The sequence below is a fragment of the Canis lupus genome, chromosome 37, assembly GCF_011100685.1.
Source record: "Canis lupus familiaris isolate Mischka breed German Shepherd chromosome 37, alternate assembly UU_Cfam_GSD_1.0, whole genome shotgun sequence".
In the NCBI taxonomy this organism is placed as follows: Eukaryota; Metazoa; Chordata; class Mammalia; order Carnivora; family Canidae; genus Canis; species Canis lupus.
The window spans coordinates 6,848,539-6,864,225 of record NC_049258.1 but is presented as its reverse complement, the minus strand read 5'-3'; the positions used below and the strand labels follow the sequence as shown (position 1 = coordinate 6,864,225).

At 40.5% G+C, this 15,687-nt stretch overlaps 2 long non-coding RNA genes across 2 annotated transcripts; both read left to right on the top strand.

The window, feature by feature from the left end:
* The first annotated feature begins 133 nt into the window (after positions 1-133).
* Positions 134-9,240, top strand: LOC119867924. The gene is made up of 3 exons (XR_005385168.1): positions 134-277; positions 6,914-6,976; positions 8,481-9,240. It is a non-coding gene; the product is annotated as an uncharacterized LOC119867924 (long non-coding RNA).
* On the top strand, positions 284-1,332 carry LOC119867923. The gene is made up of 2 exons (XR_005385167.1): positions 284-819; positions 1,180-1,332. It is a non-coding gene; the product is annotated as an uncharacterized LOC119867923 (long non-coding RNA).
* Positions 9,241-15,687: the final 6,447 nt, after the last annotated feature.

Here is a 15,687-nt window from a genome sequence, read left to right as displayed (position 1 = left end):
CGTACACGCTCGCGTCACCCCGCCGGCCAATCAGAGGGCGCGGGGCCGCCCGGACCCACCCCTCTCCGCCGGCCGCCGCGCGCCCCGGGGCGCCGACTTGGGACTCGCGGTGACGGCCTGCCCCGCCCCCGCCCCCGCGCCTGGGGCTCCTCCCCTGAGTCGCCGCGGCCGCGGTCCTCCTGGCTGCGGGCGGTCGCGAGGCTCGGCGCGTGAGCCCAGCCCCGGGGTGGGAGGAAGCCCGAGCTTCTGGGTGTGACTTGCGTAACTGTCCAGACCGGTGAGTGCCGTCGCTCCTGGCCGCGAGGTCTGGCGTCGGAGTCTGGCTGCTTAATGATTGTCTGACACGGTGCCGGCCGTGCTGACGCCAGGTGGTTGCGAGGACAACAAGGCCGTGTCCTTGGGGACCCGACTCACTTCTGTTCGCCCTGCTCTCGGGTGGCCAGCGTTCTAATGGGTGTTCGTGCATAGTGTGGGGTTCCCGTAGTCCGGACAAGCCAGACAACTTTGCTTTAATTTACCCCGTTTCAGGAATCAGGGCATCAGATCCTGACATTGTTTTCTCCTCCGTTTGTTCCCAGGTCCTCGCTTAACTTTGTGCCTTTCCTGTAAGCTGGATAGCAGTACTACTTACTGAATGCGGCTTTAAGGGAATGAATGAGATGGTTCACTAAATGTAGCCGACAAATATTGGGCACTTGTCATAGAAAAAAAAAAAGATAAATCAGGTGGAGAGGGGTAAGGTAGGGTGCTATTCTATACAGGATGGTCGTTTGGTCTCGCGGGCCTCTGAGGAGGGTACTGAAGGAAGTGAGGAACCATGTGAGTATTTGGGAGGAAAGCAACTTCAGGTGGAATACCAAGGGCAAAGGCCCCAAACAGAAAGCATCTTACCCTGTTTTATGAAGAGCGAGGTCCTTAAATCACAGTGAGTGAGGAGGAGAATGCTGGGAAATGAGGTTAGAGGTAGTGGGAGGCCAGGGTACCAACTTTGGATTTTATTCTAAGTATGAAGGGAACTCCTGCAAGTTCAGAGGTCAGAATAGTGACTTGATCTAATTTATGTTCACACATATTGCAGCTGCTGTGTGTATGTATGATTATTTGGGGGGGGTGGTGACATAAATAATGACATAGGGCCTTAATATTTTTTTATTATTTTCTACTCTTTGTTCATTGCAGTCATGCTTTATGGAGTTGAAATCACCGGCTACAAACTTTGTCCTTATCAGTACAATACAGAATATGTTCATTGAGGTGGTTCTGTAGCTGCACCATTAATTCTATTAAATGGAATTTAATTAAATTCCATTAATTAAATTACCTTCAGCTATAGACTCCGTGCACTTCCTGACTTAAATTATTTCCAGTAATGTCTTCCTTAAAACACATTTTTATAATATCACTCTCTGCTCAAAAACCAGTTGTTACCTGATGTCTCGAAAATATAAGCATTACACCGCCACCTCCTACTAAGTTCTATTCCGAACTATTGGTATTGTTAACTAGGCCTGTTCAACATAATTTTTCAGTACAATAATATATGATGTGCTTATATACTTAACATAAGGCCTTCATTTATTAAATATGCCAAATATTTTCGCATTCAACTCTTCCCAGACATATGAAAATACTTACTGAATTAGGTCATCTAATTGAATATAATTTCCCAATAAAAAAGTTTAAGGCAGATAAAAAAATCTTTTTTTTATTTTTTAATTTTTATTTTTTAATTTATGATAGTCACACACACACACACAGAGGGAGGCAGAGACACAGGCAGAGGGAGAAGCAGGCTCCATGCACCGGGAGCCCAACATGGGACTCGATCCCGGGTCTCCAGGATCATGCCCTGGGCCAAAGGCAGGCGCTAAACCGCTGAGCCACCCAGGGATCCCCCCAAAAAATCTTTGTAATAGATGACAGTACATGGTACTCATTTGACTTCTCAGCAAAGGAAATAAAAGTTATAAGGTTAAAGGTGATAATAAACTCTGGTTCAGTTTCAGTAGGTGACAGTGCTTCCATAAATTGGGGGTTAAAGGTCTATCAACATAAAAATATTGGTAGTAAATAAAAAAATCATAAGGTATCTGTGAGAAGCAGTCTCTTGGAGGCCAAACCAACTGTGCTGTTAAAAATACATTTGACATAATACCACATATTAAACATTCTTGCAAAATAATTGATTCTGAATCTGCTCAAGCTTTTAGATAAGCCAGTTTATACAGGGGATAGAAGAACAAGTTAAATGACACCAAGGAGATGCAATCTGCCAAATTATATGGGAAATTGTATAGGACAAATCACCCAATTTCTTCAACAAATGTCTAAAACAGAAGGAGGAAAAAAAAAATAAAAAAATAAAAAAATAAAATAAAAAAATAAAACAGAAGGAGGAAGGATGGGGTGCCTGGAAGGCCCAGTCAGTTGGGTGTCTACTTCTTGATTTTGGCTTGGATCATGGTCATGGGATCAAGCTCTGCATTGGGCTACAGGCTGAGCATGGAGCCTGCTTGGGATTCTCTCTCCAGAGAGAATTTGCTCTGCCTCACCCCCTCCTCCTTGCTGATGCTCTCTCTCTCCCTTTCAAAAAAAAAAAAAGAAAGAAAAGAAAAGAAAAAAAAAAGGGGAAGAAAAAGAAGGCAGGGGACTGTGGTAGATTTTTTTTTTTTTAAGAGGGAGGAGGGGTAGAGGGAAAGAGAATCTTAAGAAGACTCCCTGCCCAGTGCAGAGCCCCATGCAGGCTCACAACCCTGAGATCATGACCTGAGCAGAAATCAAGAGTCTCAGAGGCTTATCAGACCAAGCCACCCAAGGGCCCCTATTTTCTTTTTCCTTTCAGTATTATTGATACACAATGTTATGTTAGTTTCAGCTGTACAGCACAGTGATTGGATAAATTTATACATTATGCTATGTTCATAGTAAGTGTAGCTACCATCCATACTGATTAGATTTAAGAGATTTAAGAGATTTTTGGGATTTTGTTTTGAACAAACTAAATATAAAAAGACATATACAAGACTACAAAATTCAAGTGAAATCTCTACTTCAGTAAAGATTCACACTGAAGCTGTTACAACTGAATAATGACGTTTGTGATATGCTTTAAAATAATCCAGTTGAGGGGATCCCTGGGTGGCTCAGCGGTTTGGCGCCTGCCTTTGGACCAGGGCATGATCCTGGAGTCCGGGGATCGAGTCCCACGTTGGGCTCCCTGCATGGAGCCTGCTTCTCCCTCCTCCTGTGTCTCTGCCTTTCTCTCTATAGATCTATCATGAATAAATAAATAAATCTTTAAAAAAAAATCCAATCGAGAGTGAAGAAATAGAGTGGATAAAACAAAGTTGGTCATTTGTTGATAAGTATTGATCGGGATGATAGGTAAATGAGTTTATAATATTTAATGTTCACGAATATCTGAAATTTTCCATAATAAAATTATATATGTGTGCATATATATGCACATCCAGACATATTTAATTTATACTTTTCATGTAATCTTTCCAAATGAAATCCTCCTTATTGACTTCCACTTAGAATCTCACTTTGACCTTTTGCTTATTTCAGACTATAGACTGAACAGAACTAGAAAGGCTTCAGGTAAATAGAGATGGCTATGACATTGTGCTACTATTCATCATCAATCCTCCAGTCAAAATGATTATTGGATGAATTTTAACCACAGAGAAAAACCTTTACCTAAACATTACTTATATTTTTTTACTGAAATAAAGCAGATTTTAAAAATTAATCTCATTACTGGTACTTTTTTAAAAAGATTTATTTATTTATTTATTTATTTATTCATTCATTCATTCATTCATTCATTCAGGAGAGACACAGAGAGGGAGGCAGAGACATAGGCAAAGGGAGAAGCAGGGTCCCCACAGGGACCCCGATGTGGGACTTGATCTCGGATCCCAGGATCACGCCCTGAACCAAAGGCAGACACTCAACTGCTCAGCCACCCAGGCATCCCTTACTGGTACCTTTTTGATCAGTAAAATAATATTTCTAGTGTGCTAAATAATTTCATACAGGGATTATCTTCATGAATTGTTCGGTTGAAAGAACACCTTCCTTGACTGAATGAGGAACTGAGTTATAAGAGATTAGTGCTCTAATTTCTTATGGTGTTATAAAAGATTAGTTGCTGATGAAGCTGGACTACAGAAGATTAACTAGACAATCTGCCCTTACTGACTGGCTATATCAGTCAGGGACTAGTCAGGAAAATTACACCAGTTATTTTAAACAGCAAATTTATTTTTTTATTTTTTATTATTTTTTAAAGATTTTATTTATTCATGAGAGACACAGAAACAGAGAGGCAGAGAACACAGGCAGAGGGAGAAGAAGGCTCCACGGAGGGAGCCTGATGTGGGAATCGATCCCAGGTCTCCAGGATCACTCCCTGGTCTGAAGGTGGCACTAAACCACTGAGCCACCTGGGCTGCCTTAAACAGCAAATTTAATATAAGGACATTGTTAAACAAGGATTGCAGAACCATGGTGATAAAAAGTGCATACTGGTAACTCCAAGAAGTAGGTACCACCTCTTGTCCCCAGGACCACTGGAGGTTTGATGGTCTGCTGAGAAGACTCATGGACTCAACATATAGTTGTACTCAAGCTATAATTTATTACAGCAAAGGATATAAAGCAAAATGAGTAAAGGGAAAAGGAGCATGTGGGAACTGGGTGAAACTTCCAAGGGTCCTTTAACCTGTGAAGTAGAATCATACATGACATGCTTAATTCTTCTGACAATTCTGACCACATGTGTGAAATGCTGCCAACTAGCTAAGCCCATTAGAGACTCAGTGTTCAGGGTCTTTATTGAGGGCTGATCACATAAGCCTTCTCTACCTGTCATGTATCCAAATTCCAGACTCCACAAGGAAAGCTGATGTTCAGCGTAAACCATATTGCTTGCACAGTTCAGGAACAGCAAGTATCAGTTCTGGGAATGGTGAAAACTTACCTGACATACAGGTTTTCAAATGCCAAAGACCAACCTTGTAAACAAGTCTTTAAAGAATAGCAGGCAGGCCTGACTTTTCTGCACGCTGCCCTTCTGGAAGGGAACAAGGAAGAACTTGGGGTTATCAGAATTTAGAAACTTAGTGGAGGGATCCCAAAATGATGGGACTCAGATTTCTGAGCGGAGTCCACTGTTTAGCTGATACTAGTGCCTGAAAAGCATAAAGGTAACACATCCCCTACTCCCAAACCTCACAGAGCTGGGATTGAGCTGAGGAGGAAGCATTGGTTGATATTGGTGCATCTGAGGGGGTGCAACAAAGACCATTTGATCCAGTCCTTCATTCCCTAAGAACATAGAAAACAGGTTTAAAAATAAGTAACTTGCACAAACTAGAAAGCAACACAGTCAGCAACTGGAACAGTTGCCTTGTGACCTTGTGTTAGAATGCTGCTTTGTATTCTATGACTCCTTGAAAGATGAAACAGCAACTTTGTAATACTAAAATATTAGAACTGTTTTTAAAAACAGCTCAATTAGAGGGAGTCAAAACTCAATACTTGAGCTAGTGATTCAAACCAGAAATGTGACCAAGAGAAAAGAGGATAATTGACTACCCAGGAAGGGTCACAAAGCATAACAATATAGTTTAGGGGCTCTTCTCAGCTTTCCAGATTCAGAAATTTTTAGGGCATTTGGAATTTATAAGCAGCTTCTCATCCAATCCTAGAATTCCCCTTTTGCTACTCTCTGCCACACACTGTGGCATCTACTCACAGAATTGCTTCTAGATTCTACAGACGCTATCATGTTTGTTGCCTAAACTGTCCTCTTTTCCTAGAGGGTTCTCCTTCATATCCTATTTCCCTTACCCCCTTTCACCTGGCTAATTCCTCCTTCAGCCTATGAAACTAACTGATCCAGTGTCACCCCATCCAGAAATACCTCACCCTAGGAATTATATATAGCTATAGATAGCATGGTTTGATATTTCTGTAGAGTCCCCAAATCCCACAAATACATCTAACTATTCCAACCACTTTGTATTATAATTATTTCTATGTATCTTTCTCCCAGCATTGGACTATAAAGCAGCTGAAACACTATAAAGCAGCTGAAATACTAGGGTTTCTGTGGTATTTCTATAATATATGAAAACAGCAGGCAACATATTTTATATTAGGATTACCATTCAAAAAATCTGAGACATAGTTTCTATTCTCCTGTCTTTTTGGTATGAAATGTTCTTTCTTTCTTTTTTTTTTTTTTTTTTAAGATTTTTAAAATTTATTATTCATGAGAGACGTAGAGAGAGAGAGAGGGAGAGAGGCAGAGACACACACACACAGAGGGAGAAGCAGGCTCCCTGCAGGGAGCCCGACATGGGACTTCATCCCGGGTCTCCAGGATCCCACCCTGGGCCAAAGGCAGCGCCAAACCGCTGGGCCACCGGGGCTGCCTGAAATGTTACTTCTTTAGTCGGTTTAGCATATAGTATAGCATATAGGTTTCAGATCTTTAAACTCTTGGGTTCTCCACAAGTAGTACATTTTGTTGAGATTACTTTTTATTATTATTTTTTAAAGATTTATTTATGAGAAACAGAGACAAGCAGAGGGAGAAGTAGGCTCCATGGAGGGAGCCCGATGCAGGACTCCAGGATCCAGGACTCCAAGATCACGCCCTGGGCCATCCAGAGATTCCCTTGAGATTGCTTTTAAAGGTGCTTTGGTTACATTAGCAAGTTCTGTTTGCACTGGGATGTGGCCAACCATGGCCAACCGGATGCAGTTGGTTTAGGCCAGAACAACTGCTGTCACTTAGAGCTATCAGTTACTCTCTTACTGATACCTCACTTCATTTCAATTAAGCCTATTTCCCTTTTATATTTTTTCCTTTTACTTTTGAGATTATTTTTCTTCACAGAAAAGAAACAAATGAGTTGGAGAGTGTACTTTGTCTTCAGTTACACTGAGCTGTCTACCTCAGGTAACAGAACTTTTATTATTGTTGCTTCAGACAGAAAGCCTTTGTATTTTCCTTAGCATTTCATCATAAGCGTCAGCTCACTGAGAGTTTAGCCTCTCTCATACTATTTTTCTAGATTTTTGCCATTTTAAAATTCTTCTACCTTTTTCCTACTCAAAATCTTTTTATAAGTTATTAAGTTTACAATGTGCTAAACATTTTACTCAAATGTGGGAAAATGGCCTGTCCAAATCACAATAAAATAATTATATGAAAAGAAAAAACAAAAATAATCAGTCAAAACAAAATTATTGTAGCTGGCAGTACTTAAAATTGGTAACTCGTATTTTTTTTAAAGTTGCATACTTCAAAAAAGTTATATAGCTACAAAATGATTCGTTTCTGATTAACTGTTTAGCAGTTTTAAGCAGAAATAATTAACAAATTGCAATTATTAGATAATCTTAGATTTAATTATAATTATAATAATAAATACTAAATAATAATATAATAATAAATAATTAACATAACTTGATTGACTCTTTGGGCTGCATTCTGATATTGTTATGTCTTTATTTTTTTATAAAGATTTTTGTGTATGTATTCATGAGAGACAGAGAAAGAGAGGCAGAGACACAGGCAGAGGGAGAAGCAGGCTCCATGAAGGGAGCCCGATGTGGGGACTCGATCCCGGGACTCCAGGATCACACCCTGGGCCAAAGGCAGGCGCTAAACTGCTGAGCCACCCAGGGATCCCCCATGTCTTTACTTTAAAAAATTAACATTTTAACTTTCTTATGTAGAAGTCTATTTTCCACTCATAGAGGAAAAAATAAAAACTTGAGATTATGATCTACATTCAGAGAATGTTTTACTGCTTAATTACTTAGTTTCACATTTAGGACTTTAATGTATAAGAAGTAAATTATTTGGGGGCGCCTGGATGGCTCAGATGGTTAAGCATCTGCCTTCAGCTCATGTCTTGATCCCAGGGTCCTGGGAGCCCCAAGACAAGACTCCTTGTTCAGCGGGAAGCCTGCTTCTCCCTGTCCCTCTGCCCTCCCCCTCTCAGGTTCTCTCCCATGGTATCTTCTCTGTCTCAAATGAATAAATAAAAAATCTTAAAAAAAAAAAAAAAGTAAAGAATTGTGGTGGTTTTCAATTTAAGAAGAGATGACTGCAGAAACATCATGTTGGGGAAAATAGATTCCAAACTAAAAAATGAGTCAAAACACAACTAGTTGCATAGCTTTAGGGAACTTAATAATAAATGAACGTTTAAGTCAGTTAATGTTGGCATCTGAATACAAAATGTTTATCAGTATTACCTATGTAGATGACTATCAAGGGATGTACAGATTTTTCTAAATCCTCAAATGTTTTTAAAATGCATGTTACTGAGTTCTGTATGATTGTCCATCTCTATATTACTGAATCTTAGAGAAATCAGATTTCTGGCTGAGTATGTCTTCATTTTTACTTTTGTTTCTCGAGTACAGATCTTCATATCCTCTTACTTTTTCAGGCATCTTCAAAAAACAAGAAAACCTATAAAAGAGGAATCTGATGCTTAATCTAAAGGGTGCTCAGGGCAAGATCTGTTTATCTTAAACCATCAGTGCAGCCTTTATGATATATAAATAAACTATATATATATATAGATAAGGCTGTCATGCTGTAATATTGCCCTGCTGCAGTTCTTCAAGGCATATTGCAAATTCCTCAGCATCTTTACTCAGTACATCCTTAGATTACCAGTACATTATAAAAGGTTATCTTAGGAACATCCAGATGCAAGAAATGCATAGGGCAAGTTGTGTGGGAAGGGGAATCAGAGCTTCCACTCTCTGAGTGTGCCACTTTTCCTAGTGGCCATATGTTTACTAACCCAGAGGTTCTCCTGATTTATTTATTTATTTATTCTATGTAGGCCTCCTTTCATATTTTGTCCTTTTTGCTAAAGCCTAATTTTACCAGGAAGCTTATTTATTCATATTAGCATCTTTATGCTTGAATATTTGTAATTATTATAGTGTGTAATTTTTGCCAACACCCACCTTCTTAAATAGTCTTCCCTTTAAGAATCTCTGGTGTAATAGAAAATATGTATACTGAATATGTTTATATATATATGTATTAATAAATACATAAAACACTCAACCCTTGAGGAATAAGACAAGTGAGGAAAGATTTTTACTTTTCACTTAATATCTTTGGAGGGATACTTTTTAAAAAAGATTTATTTGAGAGAGACAGTGAGCAAGAGAGAGCACATGAGCAGGGGCAGAGGGATAGGGAGAAACAGGCTCCTTGCTGGGTGGGGAGCCTGATGTGGGACTCAATCCCAGGACCCTGGGATCACGACCTGAGCCGAAGGCAGACACTTAACTGACTGAGCTACCCAGGTGCCCCTGGGTGGGGTGATACTTCTGAATAATTGGTAACATACTTTTTTGGAAGCAAAACTAAATTACCCATGACATTGGACTTGTCAATGATTTGTTGAATAGGATATCAAGTGCACAAACAACAAAAGAAAAAATTTTACTTCGTTAAAATTAAACATTTTGTGCATGAAAGGATACTGTCAATCAAGTGAGAAGTCAATCCCTAGTGAGTTAGAGAAACTCTTGTGTGTGTCTCCTTTACTACCCACACAAAACACTTCACTGCTGTTTGCCAAATGTGTGGAAGTTTTTCCTAAACCAAGTAATTCTGTGCAATACCAGCTGGGTGTTATTACCATTTAAGTCAATTCCAACACTACCTGTACCTGGAGATAGTGTCAGATCCCACAGGTCAAGGGCTTAGTCCCTCAAGACTGTTCCCATCTGACTTCAGATGCCAGTTACCCACAACTCTGTCTCATTTGGCTAGAAATCAGAGGTTCTACAACCCTCTTGAGTTTGAGGTTTACCAGTTTCTTAAAGGATATGATAAAGGATACAGATGAACAGCCAGATAAAGAGATACATAGAGCAAGTCTGGGAGTGTCCCAAGTACAGGAGCTTCTCTCCTGTGGAGTTGGGGTGTGTTATCTTCTCAGTGTGGATGTTTCAGGGAGGGAAACTCCCTGAACTCTGTACTATTGGGATTTGATGGAGTTTACAGACACAGGCATGATCAATTATTAACTCCATTTCTGTCTCTCTCCCTCTTTGGACAGGTTGGGGGAGTGGGGCTGAAAATTCCAAGCTTCTAATTATGGCTTGATCTTTCTGGTGACCAGCCTCTCTGTCTAGGAGCCCATCAGAGTCTCCTCAATGAACAAAAGAGGCTCATATTGTTCTCATCACTTAGGAGTTCTCAAGGGTTTTAGGAGCCATGTGTCCAGGATGGGGTCAAAGAACAAATATTAGAACAAGAGATATTCCTACTGCTCTTATCACTTAGGAATTTACAAGAATTTCAGGAGATCTGTGTTAGGAACTGGAGACACAGACCAATGTACAATTGTTCTATTATCTCACATAGAGAGTGAAAGAAGATATTTGCAAATCATATATCTGAGAAGGAATTAAGTTTCAGGATATATAAGATATCCTAGAATTTAACAAGAACAAACAAAACCCACCTCAATTTAAAAATGGGTAAAAAGGGGCATATAGCTGGCTCAATTGATAGAGCATGTGACTCTTGATCTCCAGGTTGAGTTCGAGCCCCACACTGGCTGCAGAGATTTAGGCAAAGTCTTAAAAAAAAAAAAAAAAAAGAAGAAGAAAGAAAATAGGCAAACACTTAGACATTTCTCTAAAAGATGTACGAATGGCTAATATAGGTATATGAAAAGATGCTTAACATCCTTAGCCAGTAGGGAAATGCAAATCGAAATTACAATGAAACACCACTTCATACCTACTAGGATGGTTATGAAAAATGTAGGCACAGAAAATAAGTGTTGGTGAGGATATGGAGGGATTGGATTCCTCATGCATTGCTAATGGGAATGTAAAATGGGGTAGCTGCTGTGGAAAACAGTTTGGCAATTCCTCAAAAAGCTAAACATAGAATTATCATATTACTCAGCAATCCAACTCCTAGGTATAGATATACCCAAAATAATTATTTAAAGCAAAGACTCAAACAGGTTTTTTTTTTTTTTTTTAAGATTTTATTTATTCATGAGAGATATAGAGAGAGGTGCAGAGACACAGGCAAGGTGAGCCTGATGTGGGACTCCATCCTTGAACCGGGATCATGCCCTGAGCCAAAGGGGGCTGGAAGAGGGGGACGCCACTGAAAGGTTAAGAGTGACTAATCACTTATTAAAGGTTAAGTGTAAAAGCTGGAGGGCATTCTTGGCAGTAAAGAGTCTCACTGGTTGGAATTAGCAAAAAAAGGCACTGGGTGGCTTAGTCGGTTAGGTGTCTGCCTCTAGGTTGGGTCATGATCTCAAGGTCCTGGGATCAAGCCCTGCATTAGGCTCTCTGCTTGGCAGAGTCTCCTTCTCCCTTTCTCTCTGCCCCTTTTCCCCACTTGTGTTCTCTCGGTCTCGAATAAATGAATAAAAGCTTTAAAAAAAAAGCTGATAGTCAACGGTTTAGGGTTTAATATTAAGAGTAGCAGATCTCCAAAACTTGATAGAATTTTCAGCTTTAGCATATCTCTTAGATAAAGTAAGGGCCCTGATTGGGAAAGACTGCAATCCTAAGAAATAGGGCAAGGACATCTGGGTCAGTGCACTCAAGAATCTTGAAATCCTAGATTTCTCTGAATCCTCTAGGCCTACAGAAGTGGCCTAATTGTCCTTGTTAAAAAGCTTGAAGGACATACAAGACTTTTGACTTATAAGACAACAGGTGTCCCACTCAGGAACTTTCTATATGTTCCCTGCTGGACACTAGACCAATAACTGGGGTTAAATCATACTTCGCCTAGCCAAGAAAATGCTGGATCTGCTAAGGGAGGAAAGGAACATCTCAAAGGAGCTGAAGGACCCGGGCACTATTAGGAATTGAAAAGTGGCATAAGGAACTAAAATCTGAGAGTCCTAGATCAGGGGAGAGGGGTAGGTAGCAGAAAACATTGGTTAGGAAGGACTTATCACTATGAAAGCACTATTCCACGATATGAAGTACCCTGACAAGGATCTGGGAAGGCAGTACTAACGCTGCTAGGGTGGCTCTTAGAAACTCAGAGAAAGTAAAGGCCCATATTGAGTGGCAGGAATGGCAGGACTACGGTGGAAGATGGTAGAAGAGGGGATGACTAAAAGAGTCAAAAAAGTGGCTATGCTAGAGTAGAAATTCAATGTGAAAGCCAAAAAACTTAGCAGATAATTATGTCCCATGGGAAGGCTTAGAGGTTACTGTTTCCTAAAGCAATAAGGAATGTGAGAGAGGCACCAACATCACCGAACAGGACTGAAACTAGGGTGAAGTGAATGAGGTACTTGCCTTAGGTGCAAAATTTAAGAGGGTACCAAAAAGCTTAGTAACCAATATGATCTTTGATATATTTTAAAAAATCAAAATTAATGCATAAAATCCATATGAACAAGATACCAAAATCTTAAATACAGGATCAATATAACTGATTTTTCCTTTGTCTCCGACTCCAATATGGCCAGGGAAAGCACTGTTAATTATGGTGGCTGTCTCTAAAAGGCCTCAGGTAATAGTAACAGAAAGTTACTGAGCTGAGCTCTATGGTAACAATGGGAATGATGGGATCCCAAAACAGAGGCCAAGTAGTAATGCTGAACCATCAGAAGCAAGGTGAGCACAATTATAATTAGCACAGAGCTGGAATGGCTACCTGGGGAGTCCTAATCTGAGTGATATATAGATGGTTAATACAGTAGGATTTCCTTAGAAATTGATGAGCTGGGGATCCCTGGGTGGCTCAGCGGTTCGGCGCCTGCCTTTGGCCCAGGGTGCGATCCTGGAGTCCCGGGATCGAGTCCCGCATCGGGCTCCCAGCATGGAGCCTGCTTCTCCCTCTGCCTGTGTCTCTGCCTCTCTCTCTCTGTGTCTATCATAAATAAATAAATCTTAAAAAAAAAAAAAAAAAAGAAATTGATGAGCTAAAAAAAAAAAAAAAAGAAAGAAATTGATGAGCTATACAATGGTGTTGTTCAGTCTATTAGAACCAGGAGAAATCAAGGATTGATGTTCAGGAGGCTGAAGGCAGCTATTGGGGGAAAAAAAAGTGGTTCTTTAGTTTTCAAACCTGAGCTAGTATTCAACTTAGAATGATTTGATTTCAGACCATTTGAAAGGGAAACTAGGTCCCCAGGAAGGATATAACACAAAACTATGTGTTAATGAATCTCCTAGTACTTCTCCAAAGGCACCTATCATTTGCTCGGGTAACTATACATTGGGAAGAGTGGAATAATCTAATATTTTGAGGGCCATGAACACATGTCCAAGTGGACATTGATACCCAAAGTATCACAGTGGCTTATTAGAGTGGTGGTGGATGGGGTCATAAATGGAGTCCTGGCCCACATCTGGCTCATAGTACCAAGTGTCATTTCCCAAATTCTTAAATGTATAATTGTAACGAACATACTTAGAAGTTGGCCAAACTCCCATATAGGTTCCATAGCCTATAGAATAAAAACATAGTGGGGAAGGCTACTGAATAGCTCCCCCATAGCCTTCCAAGATTGTAAATAAAAAATATTATTATATTCTAGGTAATATAGCAGAGATTAGTGCCTTAAAGACCTACAGCATGCAATGATGGTGATCCATATTGTAGTCCTTACAAAGGCTACACAGATCCTAGAGGACAATGGTGAGTTATCACATTCAACCAAGTAGTAGCTTCAGTTGCAGTTGCTGTGCCAAACATGGTATCTAGAGCAGATTAACCAATTAACATGACCTCAAGTACATAGTATACCAGTAACGCTCAACCAGCTGAGCCACTCAGGTGCCCCTCAAATAAATACATATTTTAAAAAAAGATTGTTTTCCATCCCTAACAATGAGGAGGATTTAAAAGTGTGATTCTCCTGTACTGGACAGAGGTACACATTTTAAGTTTTACCCCTGAATTATGTTAACTCCCCTACAATATAATCTATCATAATAACTACCATAATATATATATTTTTTTATTTTTAAAATATTTTATTTATTTATTCATGAGAGACACACACACAGAGAGAGGCAGAGACACAGGGAGAGGGAGAAGCAGGCTTCATGCAGGAAGCCCGATGGGGGACTGGATCCTGGGACCTCAGGATCACGCGCTGGGCTGAAGGCGGCGTTAAACTGCTGAGCCACCCAGGCTGCCCCTACCATAATCTTTAAAAAAAAAAAAATTGAGAGAGAGAGAGAGAGCAAGCAAGGGCATGCAAAAGTAAGGTGGAGGAGCAGAGGGAGAGAGAGAAGCAGACTCCCCACTGAGCAGGGAACCTGATGTGGGGCTCGATCTCAGGACCCTGAAATTATGACCAGAGCCAAAGGCAGACATTTAACCAACTGAGCCACCCATGTGCCCCTAGTCTTTTTTTTTTTTTTTTTTTTTTTTTTAAATAGAGTGAGCATGAGCAGGGAGGAGGGGCAGAGGTAGGGGAAAACGGACAAGCAGACTCTCCACTGAGCAGGAAGCCCAATGTAGGGCTCTATCCCAGGACCCTGAGATCATGACCTGAGCTGAAGTCAGATGCTTAACTGACTGAGCCACCTAGGTGCCCCAATTCTATCATATAATCTTAAGCAATATGGACATCTGGACGTACAGCAAAACATTATTGATGCACTGTGTTAATCCTGTTAATAAGACTAGATGACCAGGAAATGGTAATTACTTGGGAAACCTCGGAAAGACATTTCCTCCAGAGTGTGGAAAGTAAACCCAAAGAAAATAGAAGGTCTGCTCCATCAGTGGTATTTTTAGGGCAGGATTTCTCAACTGTGGCGCTATTGACATCCTGTGCCAGAAAATTTCTAGTTTGGGGGAGTTTCCTGTACAACATAGGATGCTGAGTAGTGTCCCTGACCCCTAGATGCCAGCAATTTCTCCCTTTAAGTTGCTCTATGTATTTACAGTCCAGTTTAGGGAGACAGACACATAGAAACAATGATAATACAAAGTAATTACTTAGAAGTCTGTGGCATTTTAGGAGCATGGCACAGAAATATCAAAGCATGTAATCCAGATCTCACTCCTAGGGTTAGGTTCCTGGGTAGGGTGACACTGGGCCATTCTGACAGGATGAGAAGTTAGCCAAGTGAAAGACGGAAGAGAAAATGGGGGTGGAAATAGGGAGGAGGACCTCTAGGCAGAGGATAGAGTTGTGACAACCAAAAATGTCTCTAGACTTTCAGGGAATCCCTAGAAGACCAAATCATTTCTAGCTGAGAACCACTGTTTTAGGAGCATAGTGGCCTGGGGGATGCCTGGATATCCCCTCCAGGATAGGAGGACAAAGCAAAGGACAAATTATTGCATCCTCTATCTCCTATCATTAAGAAGGAAGCACTACGCTTAGTCTCTTTGGGTTCTGGTGCCAACAAAAATTGCTGGCTTTGTACTGTAGCTGTTACTATTATTGCCAACTTGTTGACTCTGGTACCTGCTGACAACAGAGCACCTGTCACTGACCTAAGAATCCTAGTCTTGACCCAACATTCTCAGCTCTCCTTCACAAATTATATTGTTTCTCTGGTCCTCATATACCCCGTTCCTCTACTTCCTACCAATTTCTTAGTTCAGCTAGTGACAGCAGGTAGCCTAAGGTGAATCAATAATGACAATGTTTCCTGCTTTTATGT